Source organism: Erinaceus europaeus, chromosome 21 (assembly GCF_950295315.1).
Source record: "Erinaceus europaeus chromosome 21, mEriEur2.1, whole genome shotgun sequence".
Lineage (NCBI taxonomy): Eukaryota > Metazoa > Chordata > Mammalia > Eulipotyphla > Erinaceidae > Erinaceus > Erinaceus europaeus.
Genome location: NC_080182.1, coordinates 45212799 through 45240253, shown reverse-complemented (window position 1 = coordinate 45240253; position 27455 = coordinate 45212799). Strand labels below are relative to the sequence as shown.

Here is a 27455-nt window from a genome sequence, read left to right as displayed (position 1 = left end):
CATATTTACATACCTGCTCTTTTATAATACCAGTAAGAGATGGCTTTTTATTGACCTGGGATCATTTCCATGTTTCATGATAATGTAACCCAAACTTTGCTGTAGAATTATGCTACTTATTAATATTGTGGGGTTAGTGATTTATAGTGCAGTTGTTGACACATAGGTGCAGTTTGTTACCTCTGCAGAATATTCTCACCCCGACTCTGGACCTTTTTAGCTACTAGGAAGTAGGCCCTCAGTGCCCATCTAGTCCTCTCTTCTCCTTCCCAGAATCCTTTGCTTGGAGGCAGTCCACCAAATCCAGTCCAAGCTCTACATTCTTTTTTCCCTTGCCGTTATTTTTCTTTGTATTTTCAAAACTGTAGATGAGATAATATTTTATTTGCATTTCTTGTTTTTAGTTTATCACATTAACTTGATTCTTTTAAGTTCTATCCAAAATGTAAAAAGGTGACTTAAAAGACAATTATATTTATTTTTGTAATTACCCCAGCTAACAAAATTAATATTTTCCAAGAAAAAGTTAACCTTAGTTGATATATTTTTTGTCAGTTACGTCTTATTGAAATATTTATAAGTGGTGCTACTGTTCTATATGTATTTGAAATTCATAGTCATATATCCCCTCATTAAAGTGTCTGTGACTACAGTTTTAGATGTGATGACATCCTGTAAAAGTAAAGAAGAGGAAGATTCACCCTGGGATTCTCCTTGGGACTCTGAGGTATTGTCTTTTAACATAATTACTTTAGATTTATTTGTAAAAATACAGATTAAAAAACAGGACATCTAGGGGCCAGGCAGTAGTGCAGCAGAATAATATCACATTGATCAAAGGGCAAGGACTGCTGTAAGGATCCCCACCAGCAGGGGGGTCACTTCATGGGCAGTGAAGCAGGTCTGCAGGTTTTTTTTCTCCCCTTCTCTTTCTTCCCCTCTTCTCTCAATTTATCTATGTCCTATTCAACAACAGCAATGGAAACAAGAAGACAACAACAATGGCAACAAAATGGGAAATATGGCCTCCAGGTGTAGTGGATTTGTAGTGCAGGCACCATGCTCCAGCAGTAATCCTGGAGGCAAGATAAAAAAGAAAAAAAAGAACATCTTTTGTCATCAATTTTCCTTTCACTAGAAAATTTCAAAATTATAGGTAGTATGCCCATTAAATATTTTGTTAGTGGAGAATTACAAATGAAGCTAAATGTTTTGAATTCATTTAATTTTTGAGATGTGCATGTAAGTTAGTTTCATGATATAATTATTGCTTATTTGAAACTTTGCAGATTCCAGGAATCGTGTCTTCTATGACATTGTTTTCCAAGCACTTTTGTTTCTTTCAGATAGGGAAGCCTAAAGATAGTAGCAGAGAGAGAATGTTACAGAACAAAAAGAAACATACCATGGAGACAGACCTTTACATAATGCTGTGGTACTCACAGCTAGGATCAGGACAGGAACCTAGGTCCCATGCAAGGCAAAACTCTTGTGCCCTACCCAATGGCCTTGTATTATTAAAATAAATTAAACATTTTTTAATTCTCTTCATTTATAAGTTAATAAAACATTAGGTTTCATGAGATATTACTTGCCTATTTGAAACTTTGCAGATTCTAGGAATCTTGTGTCTTCCATTCCATTACCTTTAAATTACTTTTTTGTTTCATACAGATAGGACACCCTGGAGAAAATAGCAGAGAGAGAGAGAGACCCACACATAATGAGAGAGACCCACACATAATGTACCACAGCACCAGAGGGTTACACAATGCGGTGTTTCTCACATTTAGAGATGCTTTGACTTTAGTTTCACTCTGCATGTGCCCGATTATTAATTACCTTGCTTTGGGTACTAACATATAGACTATTCTGTGTAGATACAATGGTAGTAGACACAATTTAATGAAGCCAGTGTAGACTCACTGGAATAAACTATGGCTTAGTAGGGATGAGGAATCAATTTTATTTCTCCAGTCAGACTTTTATTAGCTGCAGCATAATTTAAAGTCTTCTTAGCATAGAATGAAATATTCTGTGATATAAATTGATGTGGTGAACCTCCCAATAAAAAAGAAGTGTGTCTATTGTTGTATTTTTGAAGTTGGAATTTATCTGCTCAGGTAATATTCCTCAACTGGTCGAATACCAGAGCTGTGTATTGTGTACCACACATACAAGAAGATGTATTATCCTTCTCCCTCTCCCTTCCTCCCTCCCGCTCCCCTCTTCCTCCCTTCTTTCTTTTCTTTCTCACTATCCCTCCCAGTCTCTTTCCTATCACATTAGAACTATTTAAATACTTTTTTGAATGTGAACTGCAATTTGAATACATAGTGGCTGATCTTGAAAGTAGTATCACATTTGAATTTTTGAGAGCCCTGTAGGGCATATTTCAGGTGACGGAATGGATTAGGGGCAGTAATATATGAAATGTATTAGCACAATTGTTTTTTTTTCTGAACTTCGAAGAGTGAAAACAACATTTTGAGGGAATCAGGCATTAGCTCAGCAGGTTAAGCACATGTGGTGCAAAGCTCAAGGACAGGCTAAAAGATTCCTGTTTAATCTCCAGCTACCCACCTGCAGGGGAGTCGCTTCACAGGCAGTGAAGTAGTTTTGCAGGTGTCCTATCTTTCTCTCCCCCTCTCTGTCTTCACCTCCTCTCTCCGTTTCTCTCTGCCCTATCTAATAATGACAAAAACAGTAATAACCTCAATAATAAAATCAACAAGGGCAATAAAAGAATAAAAGGGAACAGAAATAAATAAACAAACAAAAATAACATTTTGATAAGTAGAGTACTTTTAGAATGTTTCAAAGTACCTCTCAAACACCTTGTGGCTACAAGAGTGTAAATTGATGAATTATGACCTATTCTAAGGTGACAAGTGTCAAAAGATATACCTGTCCCAGGGGCTATCACCGAGCAGCGTAGGTGACATGAGAACATGTTCTAAATCATGACAAACTGTGTTTGATCAGTTTGAATGTCAGTGACCTTGTTCTTAAAGGATGCTGGTGACTCTTTGATGTCTGTAATGTTCAGATGTGTAACACATGTGAAAACATATTTTTTTCTTTTTTAAAATTTCTTCATTGGGAAAATAATGTTTTACATTCAGCAGTAAATACATGCATAAAATTTGCCAGTTTTCTTTTTTTATTTAAGAAAGGATTAATTAACAAAACCATAGGGTAGGAGGGGTACAACTCCACACAATTCCCACCACCCAATCTCCATAACCCATCCCCTCCCCTGATAGCTTTCCCATTCTCTGTCTCTCTGGGAGTATGGACCCAGGGTCATTGAGGGTTGCAGAAGGTAGAAGGTCTGGCTTCTGTAATTGCTTCCCCGCTGAACATGGGCATTGACTGGTTGGTCCATACTCCCAGTCTGCCTCTCTCTTTCCCTAGTAGGGTGTGTCTCTGGGAAGCTGAGCTTCAGGACACATTGGTGGAGTCTTCAATCAAGGGAAGCCTGGCCAGCATCCTGGTGGCATCTGGAACCTGGTGATTGAAAAGAGAGTTAACATATGAAGCCAAACAAATTGTTGAGCAATCATGGACCCAAAGCTTGGAATAGTGGAGAGGAAGTGTTAGGGGGGTACTCATTGCAAACTCTAGTGTACTTCTGCTTTCAGGTATATATTTTGCAGTAGTGTATGGATACGTGTGAACATAAGCTCTCTCTCACAGAAACTGGTGTATATCTAGGTTATGGGACTTTGTTAGAAAGTGAACCACCTGAGATGAAATTAGAGTGTACTATAAAAGGAAAAGTCTCACCCGAGTAATGAAGCTGAAGGGTTGTCATTCCACACATGAAGTCTCTGGACACAGTCTGAGGTGAAGCATGTTGAGGTGGCAATCATTGCGTTGGTCAGCTTGTGATCGGCGGATGCAATATTATTTGGTATGGATTGGGAGAGGCATACGGGAAAGTGGGCCCTACCCAAGGGTTCCAGGACTGGGGGAAGTAGGGGCTCTATAGTGGATATGTGAGGTTCCTGCTGTCTTAGGGTTCAAAAAGACAATCAATAGTTAATGTTATCACATTATTTGTTAATTGGGTTAACTTTGAAAATTCCTTTTGTTATGGTTTGCTGTACAGTACCCAGTATCTTGTATATAGCTGTGCTATTGGATGCTTCTGATTTACTTGGTCTAGGCTTTTGAGAGAGTCTGCATATCAAATACATAGCCTGAATATTAAAAAGATTCATTTTGTGTTTTGAAAAACTTTGAGACATACAATTGATTTTCCCCCTCTCATATTAATTAACTACTGATTTATATGTCTACATTTTACTAGGAGTGTACATAAACACAGTTCCCACCACCAAAAGACTGTGACCCATCCCTCCCACCCACTCCCACACCCCACTGGCCCAGGAAGCTGCATGTCTACCTCTCACCACAGGGTTTTTACTTTGGTGCCCTACTTACAGTTTGGTCGGGTCCTGCTTTTAGTTTCCCTTTCAGATCTTCTTAGTTAACTTCTGTTGATGAGTGGGATCATCCCATACTCATCTTTATCTTTCTGACTTAGCTCACTTAACATAATTAGTTCTAGCTCTGTCCAAGATGGGTCATAGAAGGTGGGTTCATTGTTCTTGATAGCTGCATAGTATTCCATTGTGTATATATACCACAGCTTTCTCAGCCACTCATCTGTTGTTGGGCACCTGGGTTGCTTCCAGGTTTTAGCTATTATGAATTGTGCTGCTATGAACATAGGAGTACACACCTCTTTTTGGTTGGGTGTTATGGAGTCCTTTAGGTATAACCCCAGGAGAGGAATTACGGGATCATATGGAAGGTCCATGTCTAGCCTTCTGAGAGTTTTCCAGACTGCTCTCCACAGAGGCTGTACCAATTTACATTCCCACCATCAATGTAAAAGGGTTCCTCTGTCTCCACATCCTCTCCAGCATTTGTTGCTTCTGTCCTTTTTGATGTATGCCATTCTCACAGGAGTGAGGTGGTATCTTAGTGTTGTCTTAATTTGCATTTCTCTGACAATCAGTGACCCAGAGCAGTTTTTCATATGTTTGTTAGCCTTTTGGATCTCCTCTGTAATGAATGTTTTGTTCATATGCTCTGCCCATTTTTGGATGGGGTCATTTGTTTTTTGGTGCTAAGTTTGCTGAGCTCTTTATATATTTTGCTGATTAGTTTCTTGTCTGATGTATGGCATGTGAAGATCTTCTCCCATTCTGTGAGGGGTCTCTCTGTTTGTTTCATAGTTTCTTTGGATGTGCAGAAGCTTTTCAATTTGATCTAGTCCCATTGGTTTGTTTCTGCTTTAGTCTTCCTTGCAATTGGGTTTGATTCATCAAAGATGTCCTTGAAGTGTAGGTGGGAAACTGTTTTACCAAAGTTTTCCTCTAAGTATTTGATTGTTTCTGGTATGACATCCAAGTCTTTGATCCATTTGGAGTTGATTTTGGTTTCTGGTGAGATAAAGTGGTTCAATTTCATTCTTCTGCATGTTACAACCCAGTTTTCCCAGCACCATTTATTGAAGAGAGCCTTCTTTTTCCATTTAATCCTTTGGGCCCCCTTATCAAAGATTAGATGTCCATAGGTGTGGGGATTTATTTCTGGGCTTTCAATTCTGTTCCACTGGTCTGTGTGCCTATTTTTTCTACTACCATGCTGTTTTGATGATGATGGCTTTATAATATAGTTTAAGGTCTGGGAGTGTGATGCCTCCATTTCTGTTTCTTTTCCTCAAGATGGTCTTGGCAATTCTAGGTGTTTTCAGGTTCCAGATAAATGATTGTAGTGTTTGTTCTATTCTCTTAAAGAAGCTTGGTGGAACTTTGATGGGTATTGCATTAAATTTGTATATGGCTCTGGGGAGAATATACATTTTGATGATATTTATTCTTCCAATCCATGAGCATGGGATATCTTTCCATTTCTTGGTATCAGTTTCTATCTCCTTGAGTAGCGACTCATAGTTTTCAGCATACAAGTCTTTCATTTCTTTGGTCAACTTGATTCGTAGGTATTTGATTGATTTGCCGAAAAAGTAAATGGGAGTGATTTCTGGATGTCTTCTTCTTCAGATTTAGTGTTTCCATAAAGAAATGACACTGATTTTTGTACATTGAATTTGTAGCCTTATACCTTCCTATATTGCGTAATAACTTCCAGTAATTTTCTGCTGAATTCTTTAGGTCTTTTTATGTATACTATCATATCATCTGCATATAGTGAGAGCTTGACTTCTTCCCTTCCAATCTGTATTCCTTTGATTTCTTTCTCTTGTCTGATTGCTATGGCAAGAACTTCCAATACTATGTTGAAGAGTAACGGTGACAGTGGACAACCCTGTCTAGTCCCCGATCTGAGGGGGAATGCTTTCAGCTTCTGTCCATTGAGTATGATGTTGGCTGTAGGTTTGCTATATATAGACTCCACTATCTTGAGGAATTTCCCATCTATTCCCATTTTTTGTAGAGTTTTGAGCATGAATGAGTGTTGGATCTTGTCAAAGGCTTTCTCTGCATTTATTGAGATAATCATGTGGTTTTTGGCTTTGCTTTTATTGATGTGGTGAATGACATTGATTGACTTACGGATGTTGAACCAGCCTTGCATTCCTGGGATGAATCCCACTTGGTCGTGATGAACAATCTTTTGATATGTTGCTCTATCCAGTTGGCCAAGATCTTGTTTAATATTTTGGCATCTATGTTCATCAGAGATATTGGTCTGTAGTTTTCCTTTTTTGTTCTGTCCCTATCAGCTTTTGGTATCAGGGTGATGTTGGCTTCATAGAAGGTGGAAGGGAGTATTCCTGTTTCTTCAATCTTATGGAATAGCTTAAGAAGTATGGGTATTAACTGTTTCCTGAAAGTTTTGTAGAATTCGTTTGTGAAGCCATCTGGTCCATGACTTTTGTTGTTGGGGAGATTCTTAATAACGGTTTCAATTTCGTTGTCTGTGATTGGTGCATTTAGATTTTTTAGTTCATCTTGGTTCAGTTTTGGAAGGGTATATGCTTCTAGGAATTCATTTCTTCCAGATTCTCTAGCTTGGTGGCATATAGTTGTTTATAGAAGTTTTGCAGGATTCTCTGGATTTCTGTGGTGTCAGTTGTGATATCTTCTCCATCGTTTACAATTCTATTAATTTGAGTCTTCTCTCTTTTTTGTTTGGTGAGTCTGGCTAGGGGTTTGTCAATTTTGTTTAATCTTTCAAAGAACCAACATTTGGCTTCATTGATCTTTTGTATGGTTCTTTTATTTTCGATGTTGTTTATTTCTGCTCTAACTTTAGTGATTTCTGTCCTTCTGGTTGCTTTAGGGTTCCTTTGTTCCACTTCCTCTAAGTCCTTGAGGTGTGCAGTAAGGTCTTTCATTTGAGCTTTTTCTTGTTGTTTAATATGTGATTGTATGGCTATATGTTTCCCTCTCAGTACTGCTTTAGCTGTGTCCCAAATATTTTGATAGGTTGCGTCTTCATTTTCATTAGTTTCCAGGAACTTTTGAATTTCCTGCTTGAGTAAGTCTCTGACGCAGTGGTTCTTAAGGAATATGTTGTTTAGTTTCCAAATTCTGTGACTTTTCATAATTTTCTGTTTGTTGTTAAATGTTAGTTTTACTCCACTGTGATCTGAGAAGATACTTGGGATGATTTCAATGCTCTTGAATTTATTGATGCTGTCTTTGTGGCCTAACATGTGGTCTGTCCTTGAGTATGTGTTATTTGGATTTGAAAAGAAGGTGTATTCCAGTTTTTTGGGGTGGAGGAGTCGAAAATGTCCAAGAGGTCTAGTCTGTCAATCTCTTCATTCAATTCTCTTGTATCTTTATTGGTTCTCTGCTTTGTTTATCTGTCTAAGTGTGAGAGTTGGGCAAACGCTAGAAGAAGAAGAAGTGTTAGAGTGGGGTATTGAAGTCTCCCACTATTATTGTATTACTATTGATGTATTTTTGAAATTCTTTCAGTAGGTGCTTAATGTATTTAGATGGTCCCTCATTGGGTGCATAGATGTTAATAATTGTTAAGTCTTCTTGGCTGATTGATTCTCTAATCATTATGTAATGTCCTTGCCTATCTTTTATTACTTTATTTAATTTTAAATCTATCGTGTCTGAGATGAGAATGGCTGTTCCTGCCCTTTTTTGTGGTCTGTTAGCCTGTATGATATTTTTCCATCCTTTCACTTTAAGTCTGTGTTTATCTTGTTGTGACAGATGGGATTCTTGCAAGCAGCATATGGTTGGGATATGTTTTCTGATCCATCCCCCCACCCTGTGCCTTTTGATGGGTGAGTTTAAGCCATTGACGTTTATTGATATTATGGGTTTAATTTATTGTTGTGCCATTGTTCAAAAAAAAAATTTTGTTTGCTCTGATATATTGCAAGTATTATAGTGATGTTCTTGTTTATAAGAGGTCTTTTAGAACCTCTTTCAGGGCCGGCTTGGTGATGGTTGCCTCCTTTAGCTGTTGTTTATCTAAGAAGGTTTTGATCCCTCCATCTAGTTTGAATGAAAGTCTAGCAGGATATATTATCCTTGGTTGAAACCCTTTTTCATTCAGGGCTCGATAGATATCTTACCATTCCCTTCTGGCTTTTAGAGTTTGAGTGGAGAAGTCTGCAGATAATCTTATGGGTTTTCCCTTGTATGTGACTTTTTGTTTCTCTCTTGCAGCCTTTAGGATACTTTCTTTATCCTTACTTCTTCTCATTGTGACTATGATGTGTCTTGGTGTCTTCAGGTCTGGGTTGATTCTGTTTGGTACTCTCTGGGCCTCTTGAATCTTGATGTCCTTTCTGTTATTCAGGTCTGGGAAGTTTTCTTCTATTATTTCCTCTAGAATGTTTGCTTCCCCTTCCTCTCTTTCTTCCTCTGGCAGGCCAATTATACGAATGTTACTTCTTTTGAGATCATCCCATATGTCTCTGTTGTTGTTTTCAGTGTCTCTCAATCTCTTTTTAAGCTCTTTCACCTCTTTCTTCGTTTTCTCTAACTCATCCTTTGTCTAACTAATTCTGTTTTCTGCTTCTGTTAGTCTGCTTTCCCTTGCCTCAGCTTCTTTCTTCATTACAGCTATTTCAGCTTTCAGTTCTCTAATTGCCTCAAGATAATCAGTATTTTCCTTGGGGGTCTCATCTGTTGTTTCCCTAATACTGCCATTCCTTTCCTCCAATGTTGTTTTCATTTCTTTGATTAATAAGTTTATTATTGCTTGCATACTTTTCTTATCTATGGTTACTTCTGGCTGATTTGTAGTTTCTTCTGGGCTCTTGACTTCATTCATTGGAATAGCAGTTTTATTTGTTTTTGATCTACCCAGTTTTTTGATTTATGTGTTTCTTTTTTATGCTCTGTTGTTCCTCAGTTGTGTCTTGAGTACAAGTAACACTGTACTAAATACCTTTATGACAATTGCACTCACCAACCTCAGGCATTACAGTAGCAACTGAAGCAAGTATTGAGGTAGTTTGATCGTTACCAGTTAGCCAATTTTTCCAGTCCGTGAAAAAATAGTAACCAAATCCCAGTGAAGAAAGAGAAAAGAAAGAAAGGATAGCAAAAATAGACAGTTATGCAAATCTACTATCCACTGTATATTCTCGGGGTAGCAAGAGGGGAAAGGGAACTAGAGCAGAGATACACACATAGAAAGTCCACTCTGAGTCAGATTTCTTCCCCAAAATAATTCACAAATTCAGAAAGGCAAAGAAGAAGGAAGAAGTGTATGACAATATTTAAAAAGAGAGAGAGAGAGAGAGACAAGAGAGAGAAAAGGGAAAAGATAAGAAAAAGAGCTGTAATTAAAGAGCAGTGAAAGGAAATTCCCAAATGTATATCTGTGAATTCAAAAAAGCACACTGTTTGTTGGTTTGGGGGCTGGGGGCTGTGACTTTGGAAGCTGTAGGATTAAGGAAGAAGGGATTACAAGAATGAGAAAAAGAAAAAAAAGAGAGCGAAAAAAAGGTAAAAGATAAGAAAAAGAACAGTCATAAAAGGGCAGTGAAAGGAAAGGGTTTTTTTTAATGTATTTATTTTTTATATATTTAATTAGGTATGCAGGGTGAGGTGGGGGAGTTGGCTACTTAGAAAGAAAAAAGGCCAGAGTTTTCAGAAGGGTATAGACTTAGAATTAATGATACTCCCTGGTGGGACAGGAATTTGGTAAAGAAAAGGACTGGTTATGGGGGGGGCAGGAAGGAGGTATACTTGAAAATTAAAAGGAAGAAAAAAGTTTTTTTTCCTTTTGTCCCCCCCCTTTTTTCCCTACTCTAATTCTTAACCCAAATTAAGTTATAGTCATCTCCTTGGTGTCGCCGCTTGGACCCCTTATTGGCTGGCCTGCTAAAGGCAGAAAATCCTACCATTTCCAGGAGATGTGGTCAGAGCTCAGCCACTAGCAGCTTCTCAGTCCGCCATCTTCCGGGGAACCCCCCCTGAAGCTTTTTTAAAGGATTTCTCAAAGATGAAAACTAGCTCCAAGTCCTTTTGATCCAATGAGAGCTATACTCAAGGATGTCCTCGTATCCACCCTCAGGGTCGCGGTGGTCCCCGGAGACTCCCAAGAGAAAGCCCCCGAGCTACAGTGCTCCCTCCCGGTCCTCTGCTGGCCGCCCAGCAGTGCTCTGCAACCAGCGGAGGAGCCGCCTTCCCGGGCCGAGGACAGTGCCGGTGCACCTGCCTTACCTGCTGCAGCCTGGGAAGTCTGGAGCAGCCGACCCGCTAGTCCGTGCCACCTCTACTCTAATTCTTAACCCAAATTAATTTATAGTTACCTCCTTGGTGTCACTGCTAGGACCTCTTATTGACTGGCCTGCTAAAGGCAGAAAATCCTACCGTTTCCAGGAGATGTGATCAGAGCTCAAGCCACTAGAAGCTTCTCAGTCCGCCATCTTCCGGGAACCCCTCCCAGTTTTCATATATCAATACAATGCCCACTATGTCCTCTGTCATCATTTTTGGACCTGTATTCTCCCCCCATCTACCCCAGAGTCTTTTACTTTGGTGCAATATGCCAATTCCAGTTCAGGTTCTATTTGGGTTTATGTGTGAAAACATTTTGTGAATTCAAGGGGGTGGATATACATATGTTATACCAAGTCAGCACAGAGAGGTATAGTGTTTTCCTTATGTAAGTAACTTTCTTTTTAAAAAAATATTTATTTATTTATTTTCCCTTTGTTTTTGCCCTTGTTGTTTTATTGTTGTAGTCATTATTGTTATTGTTATTGATGCCTTCGTTGTTGGATAGGACAGAGAGAAATGGAGAGAGGAGGGGGAGACAGGGAGAGAGAAAGATAGACACCTACAGACCTGCTTCACAGCTTGTGAAGCAACTCCCCTGCAGGTGGGGAGCCGGGGGCTTGAACCAAGACCCTTATGCCGGTCCTTGTGCTTTGCGTGACCTGTGCTTAACCGCTGCGCTACCACCCGACTCCCTGTAAGTAACTTTCTAAAAGTTACTAAGCCTTCTTTCAGAATGCATACATTAAAGATATATTGACAGCAATGTCAAGAAAAGTATTTGACAGAATGAGCACGTGCAATACTGATTTGGGAAAGGTTGAGTTTCAGAGCACATCTAACTCTGGTATACTTGTGGAAAGCTGTGAGTATCACATGCCTGCAGTCATGTGACTGATTAAGATTGGAGCCCCTTGTGATGATATATGAATTATCCTGAGCTTAAATAAATTTCTGTAACTGATCATCAGTCATATCTGAGGCAGACACTTCAGGTTACAGTAGGAGGGCACTAGTTGAAGGAGAATGAAAACAAGTCCACAATCCTTCCTATGTCTCTATTCATGCTTCCTGTAGAAAAGGAGATTGGTGGAGAGTACTGGGAAGTTTGTGCTCAGGGTGTATGTGGGACTTGAGTGCAATTATGTAGCCATAAAAATCTTGAGTGTGCCAGAAGTAAAAGGGAAGGAGGAGCCAATGCTGTGCAGGTTTGGGAGAAGCATCTGGACAGTAAACAAGTCGTCACAGTTCTTCGTACTGTGCAGACAGTAGTGGGGCTACCAGCACCATAGTTGTTCATAATTTGTAGAAAATGTAACATTACTAAGTCATTTCACAACTAACATGGTTAATCTGTAAATGTTCTTATTCCTAATAAGGCTTAAAACAAACTTGTGGGAGGCAAACATTAAGATTTTGTCATTACTTACTGCAACTTTTAAGATTATATTGTTTTTCCATGCTTGTTCTTCATTTTCCCATGTATATAAATTTTATCAAAGATGTTTTTTGTTTGTTTGTTTATCAGAGCACTGCTCAACTCTGTCTTATGGTGATGTTGAAGATTGAACTGTGGACTTTGATTCTTTTGTGCTTAAGAGGTTTTTTTTTTTTTTTTTTTTAGCATGAGTCACTTCCTATTTCTCAGGCCCCCAAACAAATTCTGTATACTCAGCAAGGAGAAGTGGATGTAGATGAAGTCCCTGATTTCGGTTCCTTCTAGAGTCTAGGGGCATAAGCAGATTGGGAACACACACTGGCCAAGTACCCTGTGGGACAAGTTATGGTGAAGCATGTGCAGTGGAGTCCACTAGCTATAGGCCCTATAAGCAGATAGTGGGGAACACATTGGGCCAGAGGCTGGTCCAAGCCCAGCCATATGAAAGTGCCTAACAGTTTATTGGGATAAATAGCTTACAAGGCATTTGTTGTCACATGTAGAAAGGGTTCTTCCATCTCCCTTGATAGGTGTCTGCACCCCTCACCCATCAGCAAGTAGGGTTTTCTCAACCATAGTGCAATTGGTCAATTCTAACACATTCTTGAACAATTTTCAGGACATCCCACATAAGAATGTCGGTAATTCAGCTGGAAGTACATCTCACAGCAGAAATTGTACTTTAAAAGGACATGGAGATGGTAAGAGCTGTATGTTATGAAGAAGTCATTTAAGCCAGGCTGTGGTGCTCCTACTTAGAGTGCACACATTACATTGTGTTCATGTCTCTGCCCTCTCCCCCACTGGAGGAAAGCTTTATTTATGGCAAAAATAGGGCTGCAGGTGTCTCTCTGCCTCTTCTCCTATCTCCTCTTTAATTTATCTGTCTCTTTCCAATAATAAATAGGTAAGTAAGTAAATCGAGGTCATTTAAGTGACATGGGGAGTAGTGCAGCAGAAGACCATGGAATTTGCAAGGCTGCACTCGTAAGTTTGGCATGGCTCACAAGTGGCAGCCAGAGTGGTGCTCTGGCACTCTCACTCTGTTCCCTCTTCTTCCCTCCCTCTCATTAAAAAATAAAAGTGTTGACTTTTTTTAAATATTTATTTTTTTCCTTTTGTTGCCCTTGTTTTATGTTGTAGTTATTATTGATGTCTTGTTGAATGGGACAGAGCAAAAGGGAGAGAGGAGGGGAAGACAGAGAAGGGGAGAGAAAGAGACACCTGCAGACCTGCTTCACCACCTGTGAAGCGACTCCTCTGCAGGCAGGGACCTGGGGGCTCGAACCAGCATCCTTCCGCTGGTTCTTGCACTAGTGCCATTTTCACTTAACCCACTGCGCTACTGCCTGACTCCCTAAAATTGTTGTATTTTGTGTGGTAAACTGAGAAATGTAACACATGTACAAACTATTGTATTTTATTTTATGGTTGACTCTTACTATTAATACCCTAGTAAGGGAATTAAGAGAATAAATAAAACTGGCAGAAATTTTTGACAGTTAATTTCAAAAAATAGCATATATATAAATATATATATGCATACATATTTAACTTTTGTTATTAGTGATTGATTTTAATTATGGCTTATAGGAATGCACGATTGAAGGGAAATAGTTCCATGTCATAAGGGTGTTCCCTTTCTTCACACCATACATCTTTTAAAAAATTCATTAAATTTATTTATTTGATAGAGACAACCAGAAATCAAGAGGAAGGGGAGATAGGGAAGGATAGAGAGACACACAGAGAGAGAGAGACCTGCAGCACTGCTTCATCACTTGTAAAATTTTCCCCCTACAGATGGGAAAAGTAGCTCCCAAATATGGGGACAGTATAGTAATATTGTTGACTGTAAACCCCATCAATTTGAATTGATCATTTTTAATGATGTCAACATAATTACACTAAAACAAAGGTATAGACAATTGTTCCAGAGGAGTCAAGAACCATAGGGAATATTTCCATCTGGGATCAACCTTAGCTGCATCAAATATACTTTGTGGTTGTATTCATCACTAAAATGAGATGAATAGAGAATTTAAGTATCAAAGGTATGTGTATATATATATATATATATATATATATATATATAGTAATTTAATAGTGACTTATAAAATTATAATAGTTATATAAACTTATAATAGTTTAATTTTGACTTATAAAATTATAATAATTATAATAATTCCATAGCATTCTCACCACCAAATTTCAGTGTCTCTTCCCCCCACTAGTGGAAATTATAGTAGTTCTCCAATGGTCACATATATATATATATTTTTTTATTTAAGAAAGGAGACATTAACAAAACCATAGAATAGGAGGGGTACAACTCCACACAATTGTCACCATGAAAACTCCATATCCCGTCCCCTTCCCTGATAGCTTCCCCATTCTCTATCCCTCCCCACAGATATGTTTTTACTATATTTAACACAGTCTTCCCCATATATATTTTTTTTCACACAAACACACACATACTTTTTTTATTCACTTCTATGGCCCTGCCTTCACTTCCTTTCTGAGTCCCACCTCTACCTACTAGTATGTTCTTTTTCCTCTTTTCTCCAGAAAAGAAGTAGTGAAGAGAAATAGTGCCTGTGTTTTTTTTTTTTTCATATTTCCAGATTCTCTTTCAGTGATGGCATAAGCGCAGAGATTCTTGCTGATGAATATTTTGAGTCCTGGTTGGAACTGGGGTTCAGAGCCCTCTGGTTATCTCCCCCTAACATCCCTCCTCTGCAAATATGGACTAAAATTATTTGGGGGCTATACAAGAAAGGTGTTCTGGCTTCTGTAAACAGCTTCTTTGCTGTCCATGGATGTTGGCTGGTTGATCCATACCACAGCCCCTATCTATCTTTTCCTATTCAGGGAGGGCTCTGGACAGGTGACACGTTTTGGGATCAGCTGGCATGGTCATATACCTAGGGAGGTCAGTATGGGATCATAGTAGCATCTGTAACTCGGTGGTTCAAAGGTGGTAAGATAGTGAGCAGGATGAAGTATTTAATCAAACAGGAACCAAAGAACGGGTGTAGAGGGAATGACAATATGGACTCTAGGGTGAATAGATCTAAGATGTCTGTCATAAGTTAGTTCCTGGGATACCAAGAAACCTGCAACATCAGTCCACTGCCTGTAAAGCTCCTCCCCGCCATGGATGGGATAATGGGTCTTTGTGCTTGGCAACATGTGTGCCCTACCAGGCGCATCATATTTGATGTCACAATGCAGTCATTTTCACTCAAAGTCTGGGGGTTTCAGTTTCCTATTTGCTGTTTATGCAGTGAAGTGTTTCATGTAGCCATAAAATTAATTGATTTTATGTTTTATTTCAATCATAGGTTTTCGTCAAAAATGTCCTGATTTGAAGGTAATAACCTTAGTTAGTATATGTGTTTGAGATTGTAAGAAATTTATAATATTCATTAATCATTTTGTTTCAAACCCATCCAGGGCATCAATAACATGGGAAAGTCTGCTTCTAACAAAGCAGTAGGAATGAAGAAAATACCAAAACTACAATCAGGTCAGTTAGTAACACATTTATTTCTTGATGAAGTAATGAAACCATTTTGAAAAAAAACTACCTTCCTCTGGTTTTTTGTCACCTTAACTGTCCTACTTAACTTTATTTTCCAGAAAAATCTCTTCTTTTGCCTCCAGGGTTATCCTGTGTCTTGGTGCCAGCTCTACAAAGCCACTGCTCCAAGGAGCCTTTTTTCCCCTTCCATTATATTGGACAGAGAGAAATTGAGAGAGGAGAGGGGAGATAGAGAAGGGTAGAGATAGACAGCTGCATACTTGCTTCACTGCTTGTGAAGCAACCCCCATGCAAATGGGGAGCTGGGGACTCAAACCATGATACTTTCACAGGTCTTTCTGGTTCTTATGTGCACGTAACCCCGTGCACTGCCTTCCAGCTCTCTAGAAAAAAATCTTGAATGCTATGAAACAATTTGCTGTTGTTAATTATGTTTTACTGAAATATGTATGAACATATATAGCGTTGCATATGTATTTCCAAGCCACGGTAATTAATGTTCTCCTTATTGTTGTATGCTTTACACTGGCTTGTTCTAGTTCTCCTCCACCAAGAAAATTGGATCAGTCCTGCTAGTTTTGTGGGCCCGCTTGGCCCCGCCCCTAGGAACCCCGAGAGAGTGCCAGAGTTCCAGAGTTGGAGAGTTGGAGAGTTGCAGAGTTCGAGAGTGCTTGGCGCTGCCGCAGGGAAAGAGGCAGCAGAGTTCTGTTTGGTGATTAGTTTGTCTTAGTTTATAAATCGTTGTTCCTGAATAAAGAAATACAGCTTCCCTGCCCAGCCGTACGTCTCTGGTCATCTCTGTTACCCACCCATGAAGCTAGCCTGGCCAGCTGGAGCCTCCGAATTTTAACAACAAATGGCGCCCACATGGACCTGACCTGCGCATCTCTCAGATAAGTAAAGACAATTTGGCTACCTATGTACTATGGCCTTCTCTTCTGCTTGTGAAGAGATCTCCAAAGGCCTCTGCTCTTTCTTCACGAGACTGTTTTGCTGTTTCTGGAACATTTATCTCTGGACCACTCTGTGGTTTCCACACGCTCGGCCGCACTCAAAACAGCCAGAGGAGTCGGGAAGAGCCAGCGGGCAAGAAGCGAGGCGCGGAGCTGCCTTTTCCACCTGGTGGAACAGCCAGCCAGCCGGCTGCGCCCAGACAACCCCACGCACTGCGCCCGCAGCCCCGCAGCCCCGCAGCCCACAGGAGGCCGATGCCAGCACGCAGGAGCCCGATGCCACCACACAAGAGTCCGACGCCAGCATGCAGGAGCCCGATGCCACTACACAGGAGCCCGACGCCAACACGCAGGAGCCCGATGCCAACACGCTGGAGCCCGATGCCAACACGCTGGAGCCTGATGCCAACACGCAGGAGCCCGATGCCACCACGCAGGAGCCCAATGCCAGCATGCAGGCCAGCCCACAGGAGCTGGCTCTCCACCGCGTGGCACAGGGCACTGGACGTGTGATCCCTCCACGCTGCTCGGCCACTGCAAGCAGGGCAGCAGACATGGCAGGGCCATGGGGCAGGGCCGCAGCGGCCTATCATGGCTGCCACCTCTGGGCACCTAGGCCCACGCCTTCTACAAGGCTGGCCCGCCCACCCTCTTGCTATGAATTCTGGAACGATCCCGGACCTCCTGGACCCCCGGGCTCCCTGCCGAAACTGGGCACACAAGATCTCCAGCTGCCGGTCCAGTCTGAAGACAGACAAGCTGGAGTACGCAGAGATTTGTGCAGAGATCGCAACCTGCGATTCCTAGAAGTGAAGCTGCCCAAGACACCACCACTGGACAACGCACCCCCCCCAACAACTAAGACAGTACATATCTAAATTCGTGTTTGAAATGACATGTCTTCGTAACAAAAGTTTCTCTTGTGTATTAATGACCATGTTTATGTGTATGTTTAAAGTTTGGTAAACAGTAACTTTAAGGCTAAATTCTTACCAGTCAAAGTTAAATGAAAAAGGTTTTCAACATAATTCTCATAAAGATAAAATCAACTTACATTTAAAGTCAGAGGTAAAAATTAGTTAACAGTATATTTTAACTAAGTTGGTCTAAACAAAAGGTTAAATAGACTTGTTGATATGTAAAACTCTCCATTACCTTCTCTATTAGAAATGGTAGATTACACAATGGCTATGCTAATTATTCTCATGCCTGAGGTTTCCTTTCCTGTGCACACCTAGAGTGTGACTCCATCTTGAATGGGTGTAACAAAAGGTTAAAAGACATTGTTGATATGTAAAAGTCTCAAAGTCCTTCTCTATTAGAAACGTTAGATTGTGCTGTGGTTATGCTAATAACAAGTTTTGTTTCATAGTAAGTAAATTGCAGCCAGCTGCCTTTGGGACTCTAGGCCGTTCCCCGCCCCCATGCAAATGCCTGTCAAAGCAAGTACACCCCCCCAGAGCAAGAAATGTTTTTTTAAGCTGATAAAGTTTTGCCCACAGAGGCAAGAAATGACCCCCTCAGAGCTTCCCTTGGCAGCACACTGGTTCTTGTTACTTGCTTACATGTTTCTCCATGTTTGTGCCAGTTTCTTTTTTAAAAAAATGCCTGTATGATATAGGTTTCTGTTCACCCCACACCCCTGATACTGTGGTCATTTAGTTAAAAATAAAAGGGGGAATTGTTGTATGCTTTACATTGGGTTGTTATAGTTCTCCCCTGCCAAGAAAATTGGATCAGTCCTGCTAGTTTCACGGGCCCGCTTGGCCCCGCCCCTAGGAACCCCGAGAGAGTTCCAGAGTTGCAGAGTTCAAGAGTGTTTGGCACCGTCGCGGGGCAAAGAGGCAGCAGAGTTCTGTTTGGTGATTAGTTTGTCTTAGTTTATAAATCGTTGTTCCTGAATAAAGAAATACAGCTTCCCTGCCCAGCCGTATGTCTCTGGTCATCTCTGTTACCCGCCCGTGAAGCTAGCCCGACCAGCTGGAGCCTTCAAATTTTACCAACACCTTATCATGTCTATGGCTACATTACATAGATCTAAAGTCTTCACTTGGATTAGAAGAGACTGGATCAAATGGCCTTGCGGTTTCTAAGGTACTGTCCTCTCCCATCAGTGTTTTAAGATATAAGCATTTGTGTTATCAAAATTTTAAAGGAGTTGCTGGACTATGTGTAGATACAATGCTAGTAGACAAAATTCAATGAAGCCAGTGTAGTCTCAGTGGAATAACCTATGGCTTAGTAATGATGAGGAATCAATTTTATTTCTTCAGTCAGACTCATTTAATAGATGCAGAATAGTCTTCTTAGGATAAAATAAAATATTAAGTGATATAAACTGATATGGTGAAACTCCTGATGAAAAAAAGAAATGTGTTTATTGTTGCCTTTTTGAAGTTGGAATTTATCTGCTCAGGAAATATACCTCAACTGGTCGAATACCACAGTGTGTATTGTGTACCACACATTAAGAAGATGTATTCTCCTTCTTCAAGGTGGGTTAGAGCCCACCTTACTGCTTTTCAGACAGTTTCCATGCTGTGGTTTCTTACCTTCCTTCTCTCTGTCACCCGATGCAAACAAAACAAACTTGCATGAGTGCGAAGAATAGGTTGGGCAGTTAGAATTTGCATGCAATTTATTTTATTTCATTATTTTTGTTGTTGTTTAGATAAATACATAAAGGCAGAGAAAGATTGAAAGATACCTCAGTACCAAAGCTTCTTTCAAGGTGTATGTGTGTGTGTGTGTGTGTGTGTGTGTATGTGTGTATTGTAGGGTGGGAGCAGTAGAACCTGTGTCTTGCACATGGCAAAGCAGAGCACTCTCTATGTGAGCTATTCTCCTGACCCACCTGTCAATTCTATATTTAGGGTATGTGCTTTCAGAGACCCATATCAGAACTGGCCTGAAAGGTGTAAATATCATATATGTATACATTTCTAGTCATTTGATACTTGAGTCACACTGGATGGAAATGGCTTTTAAATAATTTTTTAGTATGTACTTATTCTCTTTTGTTGCCCTTGTTGTTTTAATTGTTGTGGTTATTATTGTTGTTGTTATTTTAATGTCATTGTTGTTGAATAGGATGGAGAGAAATGGAGAGATGAGGGAAGAAAGATAGACACTGGTAGACCTGTTTTGGATGATGCCCAGGTGTGGAAAATGTTCTGTGATTTTTTAAAATATGCTCTCTACTGCCCTATCCCTCTTGCATTTATATTTCTGATGAAGTCACTGTTTCACAGAGAAACAGTGTTTCATATTCCCCAAATCTTTCCTCTCTTCACCTTTGAATTCACACTGTGTGCTAGCTGAGTCGTCATGATTGGTTCTGCTTCCTCGACAAGCTATATGAGACAAAATTGCATTCAAGTGTCTTTCCTACATTGAAACTCTGGAGTTTCCCTTTCCTGATTTATAGCCTCATAATTAATTCTGCTTGCTATTCTTCTTTTAGTTTTTGGTAACTCTCTGGCAATGTGGTCTTTTAATTCTTGAGTATGTTTCTGCATGTTAAGTATAAATTCTTGAATTTCTCTGCTAAGGAATTTTCTAAATTCCTGTACACTCTGCCATGGCTATAGCTTTTTTACATCTCAGCTTGTACATCGAGCCTGGATTCTGTTATTGAGCTGGCAGGTGGTACTGTGGCTGATATACTAGGTTTTCTGGTTTATACATGAGATTGGGCAGCAGAGGGGAGATTCTAGTGCATATTATTGAGCCAGTTGAGTGTCTGCCAGTTGAAGTATAGAGTCTCACGTCAGTGTGTTTCAGCCCATATATAGGCCTGTGATTGTGGATAAACCAACCATAAAGTCACCAGAAAAAGTTCCAGTTCACCTGTTTAATATTATTTCATCAAGTAAATCAAATAAGTCCATTTCAGTAAAACCTGTATTTGCAGAGGTAAGCCTTCAAAAAACTTTTCTTTATTCATTTACACACTATCCTATGACCCTTCAATAACGACAGATTCTTTAAAAAGTAAATTGGAACTCCTGAAATTGTTAAGGAAAATAAGTAATGAAACAGCAGGTATATGTGTGCAAGACTAATGTTTACATCAATATTGGCGAGGTTAAGTAAAATTAAATAATATCATGAGGTAAAGGAGGTTGTATAATCAGAAATAACAGGTAGTAAGCATGAATATAAGAGGAGGGTAAAGAGGATGGATAAGTATGTTGAGATGATAGGGATTATTATAAAGCAACAGAAACAGTGAGGAAAAGTGAGAACAGGAGCTCTATTCATCAAGTATGGGAAATATTATACATATAAAATAAAACATCCACTCAGACCCTCCTTAGAGACTTCTAACGATTTTGTGTTAAGATCTGTGGCAAAGTATCTGGGAGTGTGTCTTGCATGATGAGCAGTTTAAATCAGTTCACACATGGCCTGGCACCCCATGTGCCAGAGTTGTGTTCTGTGTTTCCTTCTGTCTCTCTGGAGAACTCACTACTGACAGCTAACACTATATTTTAAAGAGTTAATATAATCCGTTATGCCAAACTTCCATTAAAGGGTGAAGAAGGAAAACTGGGAACAAAGAGCAGAGTGGAAAAATCTGAAAGCAAATGTCATCATTCTGCCCCTAAAGATGGGGTGGTGCCATTCACCAAGCAGGGATATGCCAAGGAAATGGAAGTCATTACAAAGGAGCATAAGGACTTTGATAAATAAGTGGATAGAAAAGATGTCCATGTTTCCTTTTTAGATATAAAATAGTAAATTAAAAATATTTTTTAAAAAGAATTATGAATAGTTGTCGAATTGCTATAAGAAGATGTGTTTGTGTCAATATTGTTATGAAGAATTCTGTGTTCTTTCACTTTTTTTAAATGCATGTTATTGGCCTTCAGGTTCATTCTAAGATGAGGTAAGGGAGATAACGTCATTATTTATAACAGCTGTGCACTTTGCCATTAATGGCTTTTAGTGGAGTTGCTGATGTAAATGTATAGGCTCTCATCTCCCTGTGAGTGTTGTCTGAAGGACACATTTTCCCATAGCTATGTCCCTTTTCCACCTTCACACACCTGAAGCTCAAGGCTCTGTCCCCTCTCTTCTCATCCATGCCCGGCTTCACTAGCTTTGATGCAATGTGTCACATCCAGTCCAGGTTTCATCTTGTGTGACTTTGTTTTCCTGATTTTTTTTCTTTTTCTCTCCCTTTGTTTTCTTATATCTCTTGCTCTTTCTTTTTTCTTCTTCTTTTCCTTTTCCCCCCTCCAGGGCACTACTCAGCTCTGGCTTCTGCTAATGTGACTATTACAGCTTTTACTAATAGTTGTCAACTATACTTTATGTGGATGTTTGCATATTCTCAGTAGTCTTACAATATCGAACACATTGAAAATTGTAAACTTTCAGTCAGGCAGTAGCACAGTGGGTTTAGTGCAGGTGACACAAAGCACATGGATCAGCAGAAGATTCCAGTTCGAGCCCCTGAGTCCACACCTGCATGGTAATCGCTTCACAAGCAGTGAAACAGGTCTCTCCCCCTCTCTGTCTTCCCCTCCTCATTCCATTTCTCTCTGTCCTATACAGCAATGATGACATCAATAACAACTACAACAATAATACAACAAGAGCAACCACAGGAATAAATGAATAAATAAAATATTTTTTAGAATTAAAAAAATTGTAGCCTATTGTAAATACTGGTTGCTTTCCTAGTTGTCCATCCAGTAGTAGATCTTTCCTTTTTATTTTTTGCTTTTATATGTATTTATTTCCTTTTGTTGCCCTTGTTTCAGTAATATGTTTTTATTATTATTTTCCCTTTTACTGCCCTTGTTGTTTTCCTGATGTAGTTATTGTTGTTGTTGATGTCATTGTTGTAGTACAGATAGAAATGGAGAGAGGAGGGGAGGCTCAAACCAGGATCCTTCTACTGGTCCTTGCCTTTGTGCCATGTGCGCTTAACCTGCTGCGCTACCACCCCACTATCACAGTAATAGATTCTTAATCAAAACGACAACTGTTGTATCAAATCACGAAGTAACATACATTTCCTCTCCTTTTGCCTATCTCAACAGTTAAATGCAGTGTTTTTGTTAGTACTGCGAAATGTATTTTCAGCACTTAATGTTTATTTTGTCATTGAGTTTTCCAACTCCTTATAACAAATTAGTAACAAATGCAGAGTTTCTGTTAAAATAATAGCAGGCTTTTCCATGAGGATTTTATATTTACTTGGAATCACCATTTATCCTTTCCAGGTGTATAAAGAGGTCATCAAAGAAAAGTCACAAGGTATAGTGAAAATAACTTAAATGTATTTCTTAAAACGTATATATGTTTGTTTATGTATATATACATATATATTTATTTGTTATTGTCTCTATGGTTATTGCTGGTGCTGGTTTCCATTTTTTCCATTTTATTGAATAGGACATAGAGAAATTGACAGGGGCAGGAGAGACCGAGGGAGAAGGAAAGACAGACACCTGGAGACCTGCTTCCCCACTTGGGAAGCTTCCATCCTCCAGGAGGGTTTCACGGTTTTGAATCCAGATCTTTAAGGGTCCTTGCACTTATTACTGTGTGAACTTTTGTGGATTTGCCACTGGCCAGTATTAACACTTTGTATTAATTACAAAGTACATTAGTTTAGATACAGTGAAATATTAAAAGTGCCCTTAGTTGTAATTCCTTTTGGCATAAATGTAAGCTCTGTGAAGATTGCCAAGGCTTGAAACTGGGTCTTTAAATATGGCCATTTCCTCTTCTTTTCTTTCCTTTCCACTTCTTTTCTCTTCTCTTCTTTTCTTTATCAGCCATTTGATAATGGTTCAGAAGGTCATAGCTCCAGGAGCATAGTCCTACACTGCCAGCTCACCAAGTTTATTTCACCAAATTTATATTCACCCACCTCTCCTACCACAACTACTGTAGTTCTCACAAGGTCTTTTTTCCCCTTTATTTAAGTTTCTTATGTTTAAATTCACTATATCTGACTTGTGAACAAAACCATAGGGTAGATTTTGTCTTTCACAGTCACCCATTAACTTAATTCACCAGCCTTGGATTGTACCATTCTGTCCATCTTGTGCTCCCAGTTCCTGTCTCTTTGTGCTTTCCTATTTCTGCTGTTGTGTTCCCATCTATTCTGAATTCATTTACTTCTTTGTCTTTCTTCCTCTCTTTTTTATTTGTTGTTGTTGTTGCTGCTGCTGCCACATGCTGTTCTTTTCAATAATTCTGGACAGGCAAGAGTTTGTGGAGGCAAAATATCTTTATTCCACCTCAAAATTGAAGGGTAATTTGGCAGATAGAGCTTTGGTGACTGGTTGTGGTATCTGTTCATAATTTGAATAAGTCCTTCCAATCCTCCATTGCTCTCGAGTCTGTGATAAGAAATCTGAAGGGCCCATGACTTTACTAGTTTCTGCCTGTGCCTGACATCTAATATACAGGTGCACCCAGGTACTTTCTAGGGAGTTGGTATCCTAGTTGGAAAAGGACTAGAAAGCTGCATCATAAAAGAGAGTAGCTTCCAAATATGGGGAACATATATAAATAATTTTATCTGAAAACCCCACTGATTTGACCTGAGAGAAATTTTTTTACTTCTTTCTTTTAGATACTACTTGTATTTATTCATAAGGTCAAATACCAGCAATACTATTGGATAAGAGCAGTACATTTGCAAACAGTACAGAGAGGATTATGCTGGCTCCTGCCCAAGCATACCATGCAGATTAATGAAGTGCTCCATGTTACATAGATCTTCATGTCTGTATTGATGACCCAGTTGTACTTTAGGTACGGTTTCTTTTCTCCTCATGATTGCTGTCTGCACACTCCTCCCATTCACAAAGGGCAGAGTTTCTCCATTATCAACATAATTTAAGGAACACCTTTCAAAATTTCATTTCATTCCAGCATTTATTTAGTTAATCTGAAGTGTCACTTCTGTGACTCAATCCTGAAAGAAAATATGAGTTTTGTTTTACACACACACACACACACACACACACACACACACACACACACACACACACACACACCTACCTCTCTGGCCCCTAAGAACATTTAATACAGTCTATTATGTATGCATTTAGTGGTAGGGCACACATGTTGGCAACCTTGAGCAGTGGAGGTTGAACGTTCAAGGGCTTATATGTATGCCATGTGTGCTGCCTACTTTAGTGTAATGCCACTTTCTGTTCATGGTCATTGACTGCCTTTCTGACTAGTGTGTAGCCCTCCTTCAGCTTTGTAATTGGATTCCATCTCTGTTAATGAGGATAAATGTTTCTTTGAAATTGGTCTTATAGGTGATATAGTAAAGCCCACCTTTAGCAGCCATGATCAGTCATGCAAAGTCTAAAAGACAATGTAACAACTAGTTTTTCAAGCTAATTTGCTTCAGTTAATTTCTACTTAGTAATCTACATAATTATAACAAGCTATGAACATCATTATGAGTTTAAAATGCATTTAAATATGTGTAGATACCTACAGTAATGCATATGGTTGTATGCAATTTCTCAGTAGTCTAACAATATCAAACATGTTGAAAATTGTTTCCTAATTTAAATACTGGATGGTTTCCTAATTGTTGTTCCAGTAATAGATTCTAAATCACAATGACTATGAAACCCTATATGTATCAAATCATGGATTAACATGCATTTCTTTTCTTTTGCCTATCACATGTGTTAAATGTAATACTTTAATTAATACTATGAATTTCATTTTTATTACTTAATGTTTATCTTGTCATTGAGTTGTTCAATTCTTTTTAACCAATTACTTTTAAATGCAGAGTTTTTGTCAAAGTAATAGTATGTTTTGCCATAAGAATGTTATATTTGTCTGAAATGTCCATTTATCCTTTCCAGGTCTCTTAAGAAATCATTTAGGAAAAGTGACAAGGTATAGTGAAACTAACTTAAATATATTTCTTAAAATGTGTATGTGTTTGCTTATTTATTCATTTATTTATTTATTATTGTCTTCATTGTTATTGCTGGTGCTGGTTTCAGGCATTTGGGCTCCACAGTTTTGTCAGCCATTTTTTCCATTTTATTGAGTAGGTCAGGGAGAAATTGAGAGGGGCAGGAGAGACAGAGGTAGAAGGAAAGACAGACACCTGGAAACCTGCTTCCAGGCTTGTGTAGCTTCTCCCCTGCTGGAAATTTTCAGGGTTTTGAATCCAGGTATTTTATGGGCCCTTGCGGTTAGTACTATGTGCACTTATGCAAGTATGCCACTGCCCAGTGTTGATGTATTAGTTACAAAGTGCATTGGTTTAGATACAATGAAATATTAAATGTGTCCTTAGTTGTCATCCCTTTTTTCATAAATGTCAACTCTGTTAAGAATTGCAGAGGCCTGAACCTGGATCTTTACACATGGCCAGTTCCTTTTCCTTTTTCCTTTCCTTTCCTTTTCTCTTCTTTTTCAGCCATTTGATAATGGCTCACAAGATCATAATTGCAGGAACATAATCCTACACTGCCACCTCACTAATTTTTTTTAATTCACTCGCCACCCCTGCCATAATTACTGTAGTTCTTTCATTGTCACTTTTTTCATAATTGAAATTGCAAAATAGGCAAAAAAAAAAAAATAGGCACACAGACCAGTGGAACAGAATTGAAAGCCCAGAAATAAATCCCCATACCTATGGACATCTAATCTTTGATAAGGGGGCCAGTTTATTCTTAGCTGAAAGTCTGCTAGGCTTTACTTAGGTTCCTGGTAGTACTTCAACCACAGCTGATATATTTCATATGATCTGCAAGCTACATGATGACAATGCTACCCTAAAGCATGAATTGGACACAATGAAATATCATTATGAAATGCCAAAACATCACAATGACATACTAGAAAGGAAATACCATCAGGAAGTGATTACTAAAATAAGAGATATAGAAAATCTAGTAACAACAGTAAAAGAAGTGAAAGAAGAGGAGAAAGAAATAAGTCAGAGTGGATGTTAAATATATTGGAATTTAACATGTCATGTTTAGGTGGCCAGGCTGTGGCATACTCATTTGAGTGCAGTCATTACCATAAGGACCAGGTTCCAGCCCCTCTGCTCCACTGGCAGGGAAATGCTTCTGAGCAGGCCTGCAGATGTCTTTCTTTCTATCTCCCTCTATTTCTCCCCTCACTTCTACATTTCCTCTCCATCCTACCTAGTAAAGGAGGAAGAAAGAGAGAAAGAGAAAAACAAAGGAAGAAAGAAAAAAGAAGGAAGGAAGAAAAGAAAGAAAGGAATAAAGAAAGAGAATAAATCAGTAGCAGTGGATTGATAGTGCTAACAATGAGCCCCAACAATAACTCTGGTGTTAATTCAAAGACCAACAACAAAGAATATAACCATAATCTTTAGTGAGGTGATACAGTTTTTTTTGCCCTCCACATTTTTATTATTTTATTATTTTTAAATATTTTGTGTTATCATTATTCAATTTTCCTTTTTCTTTTTTTATAAAATAGAAAATACTGACAAAACCATAGGATCAGAGGGGTAAAATTCCACACATTTTCCACCACCAGAGTTCCATATCCCACTCCCTCCATTGGAATCTTTCCTAGTCTTCCTCTCTCTGGGAGCATGGACTCAGGGTCATTATGGGGTGCAGAAGGTGGGAGGTCTGATTTCTGTAATTGCTTCTCTGATGGACATAGGCATTGACAGGTTGATCCATACTCCCAGCCTGTCCCTACTGGGGCAGGGCTCTAGAGCGGTGGGGCTGTAGGGTACATTGGTGAAGTTGTCTGTCTGGGTGAGTCCGGTT

General features: G+C 39.3%; 1 protein-coding gene and 1 long non-coding RNA gene across 2 annotated transcripts in view; one reads left to right on the top strand and one right to left on the bottom strand.

The window, feature by feature from the left end:
• The window catches only part of LOC132535326 (zinc finger protein 431-like), an 827521-nt gene that overhangs the window by 652070 nt on the left and 147996 nt on the right, over window positions 1-27455 (bottom strand). The window lies entirely within an intron of this gene.
• LOC132535329 (uncharacterized) lies at window positions 658-15690 on the top strand. Its single transcript, XR_009547125.1, has 4 exons — window positions 658-727; window positions 12800-12881; window positions 15528-15556; window positions 15640-15690. It is a non-coding gene; the product is annotated as an uncharacterized LOC132535329 (long non-coding RNA).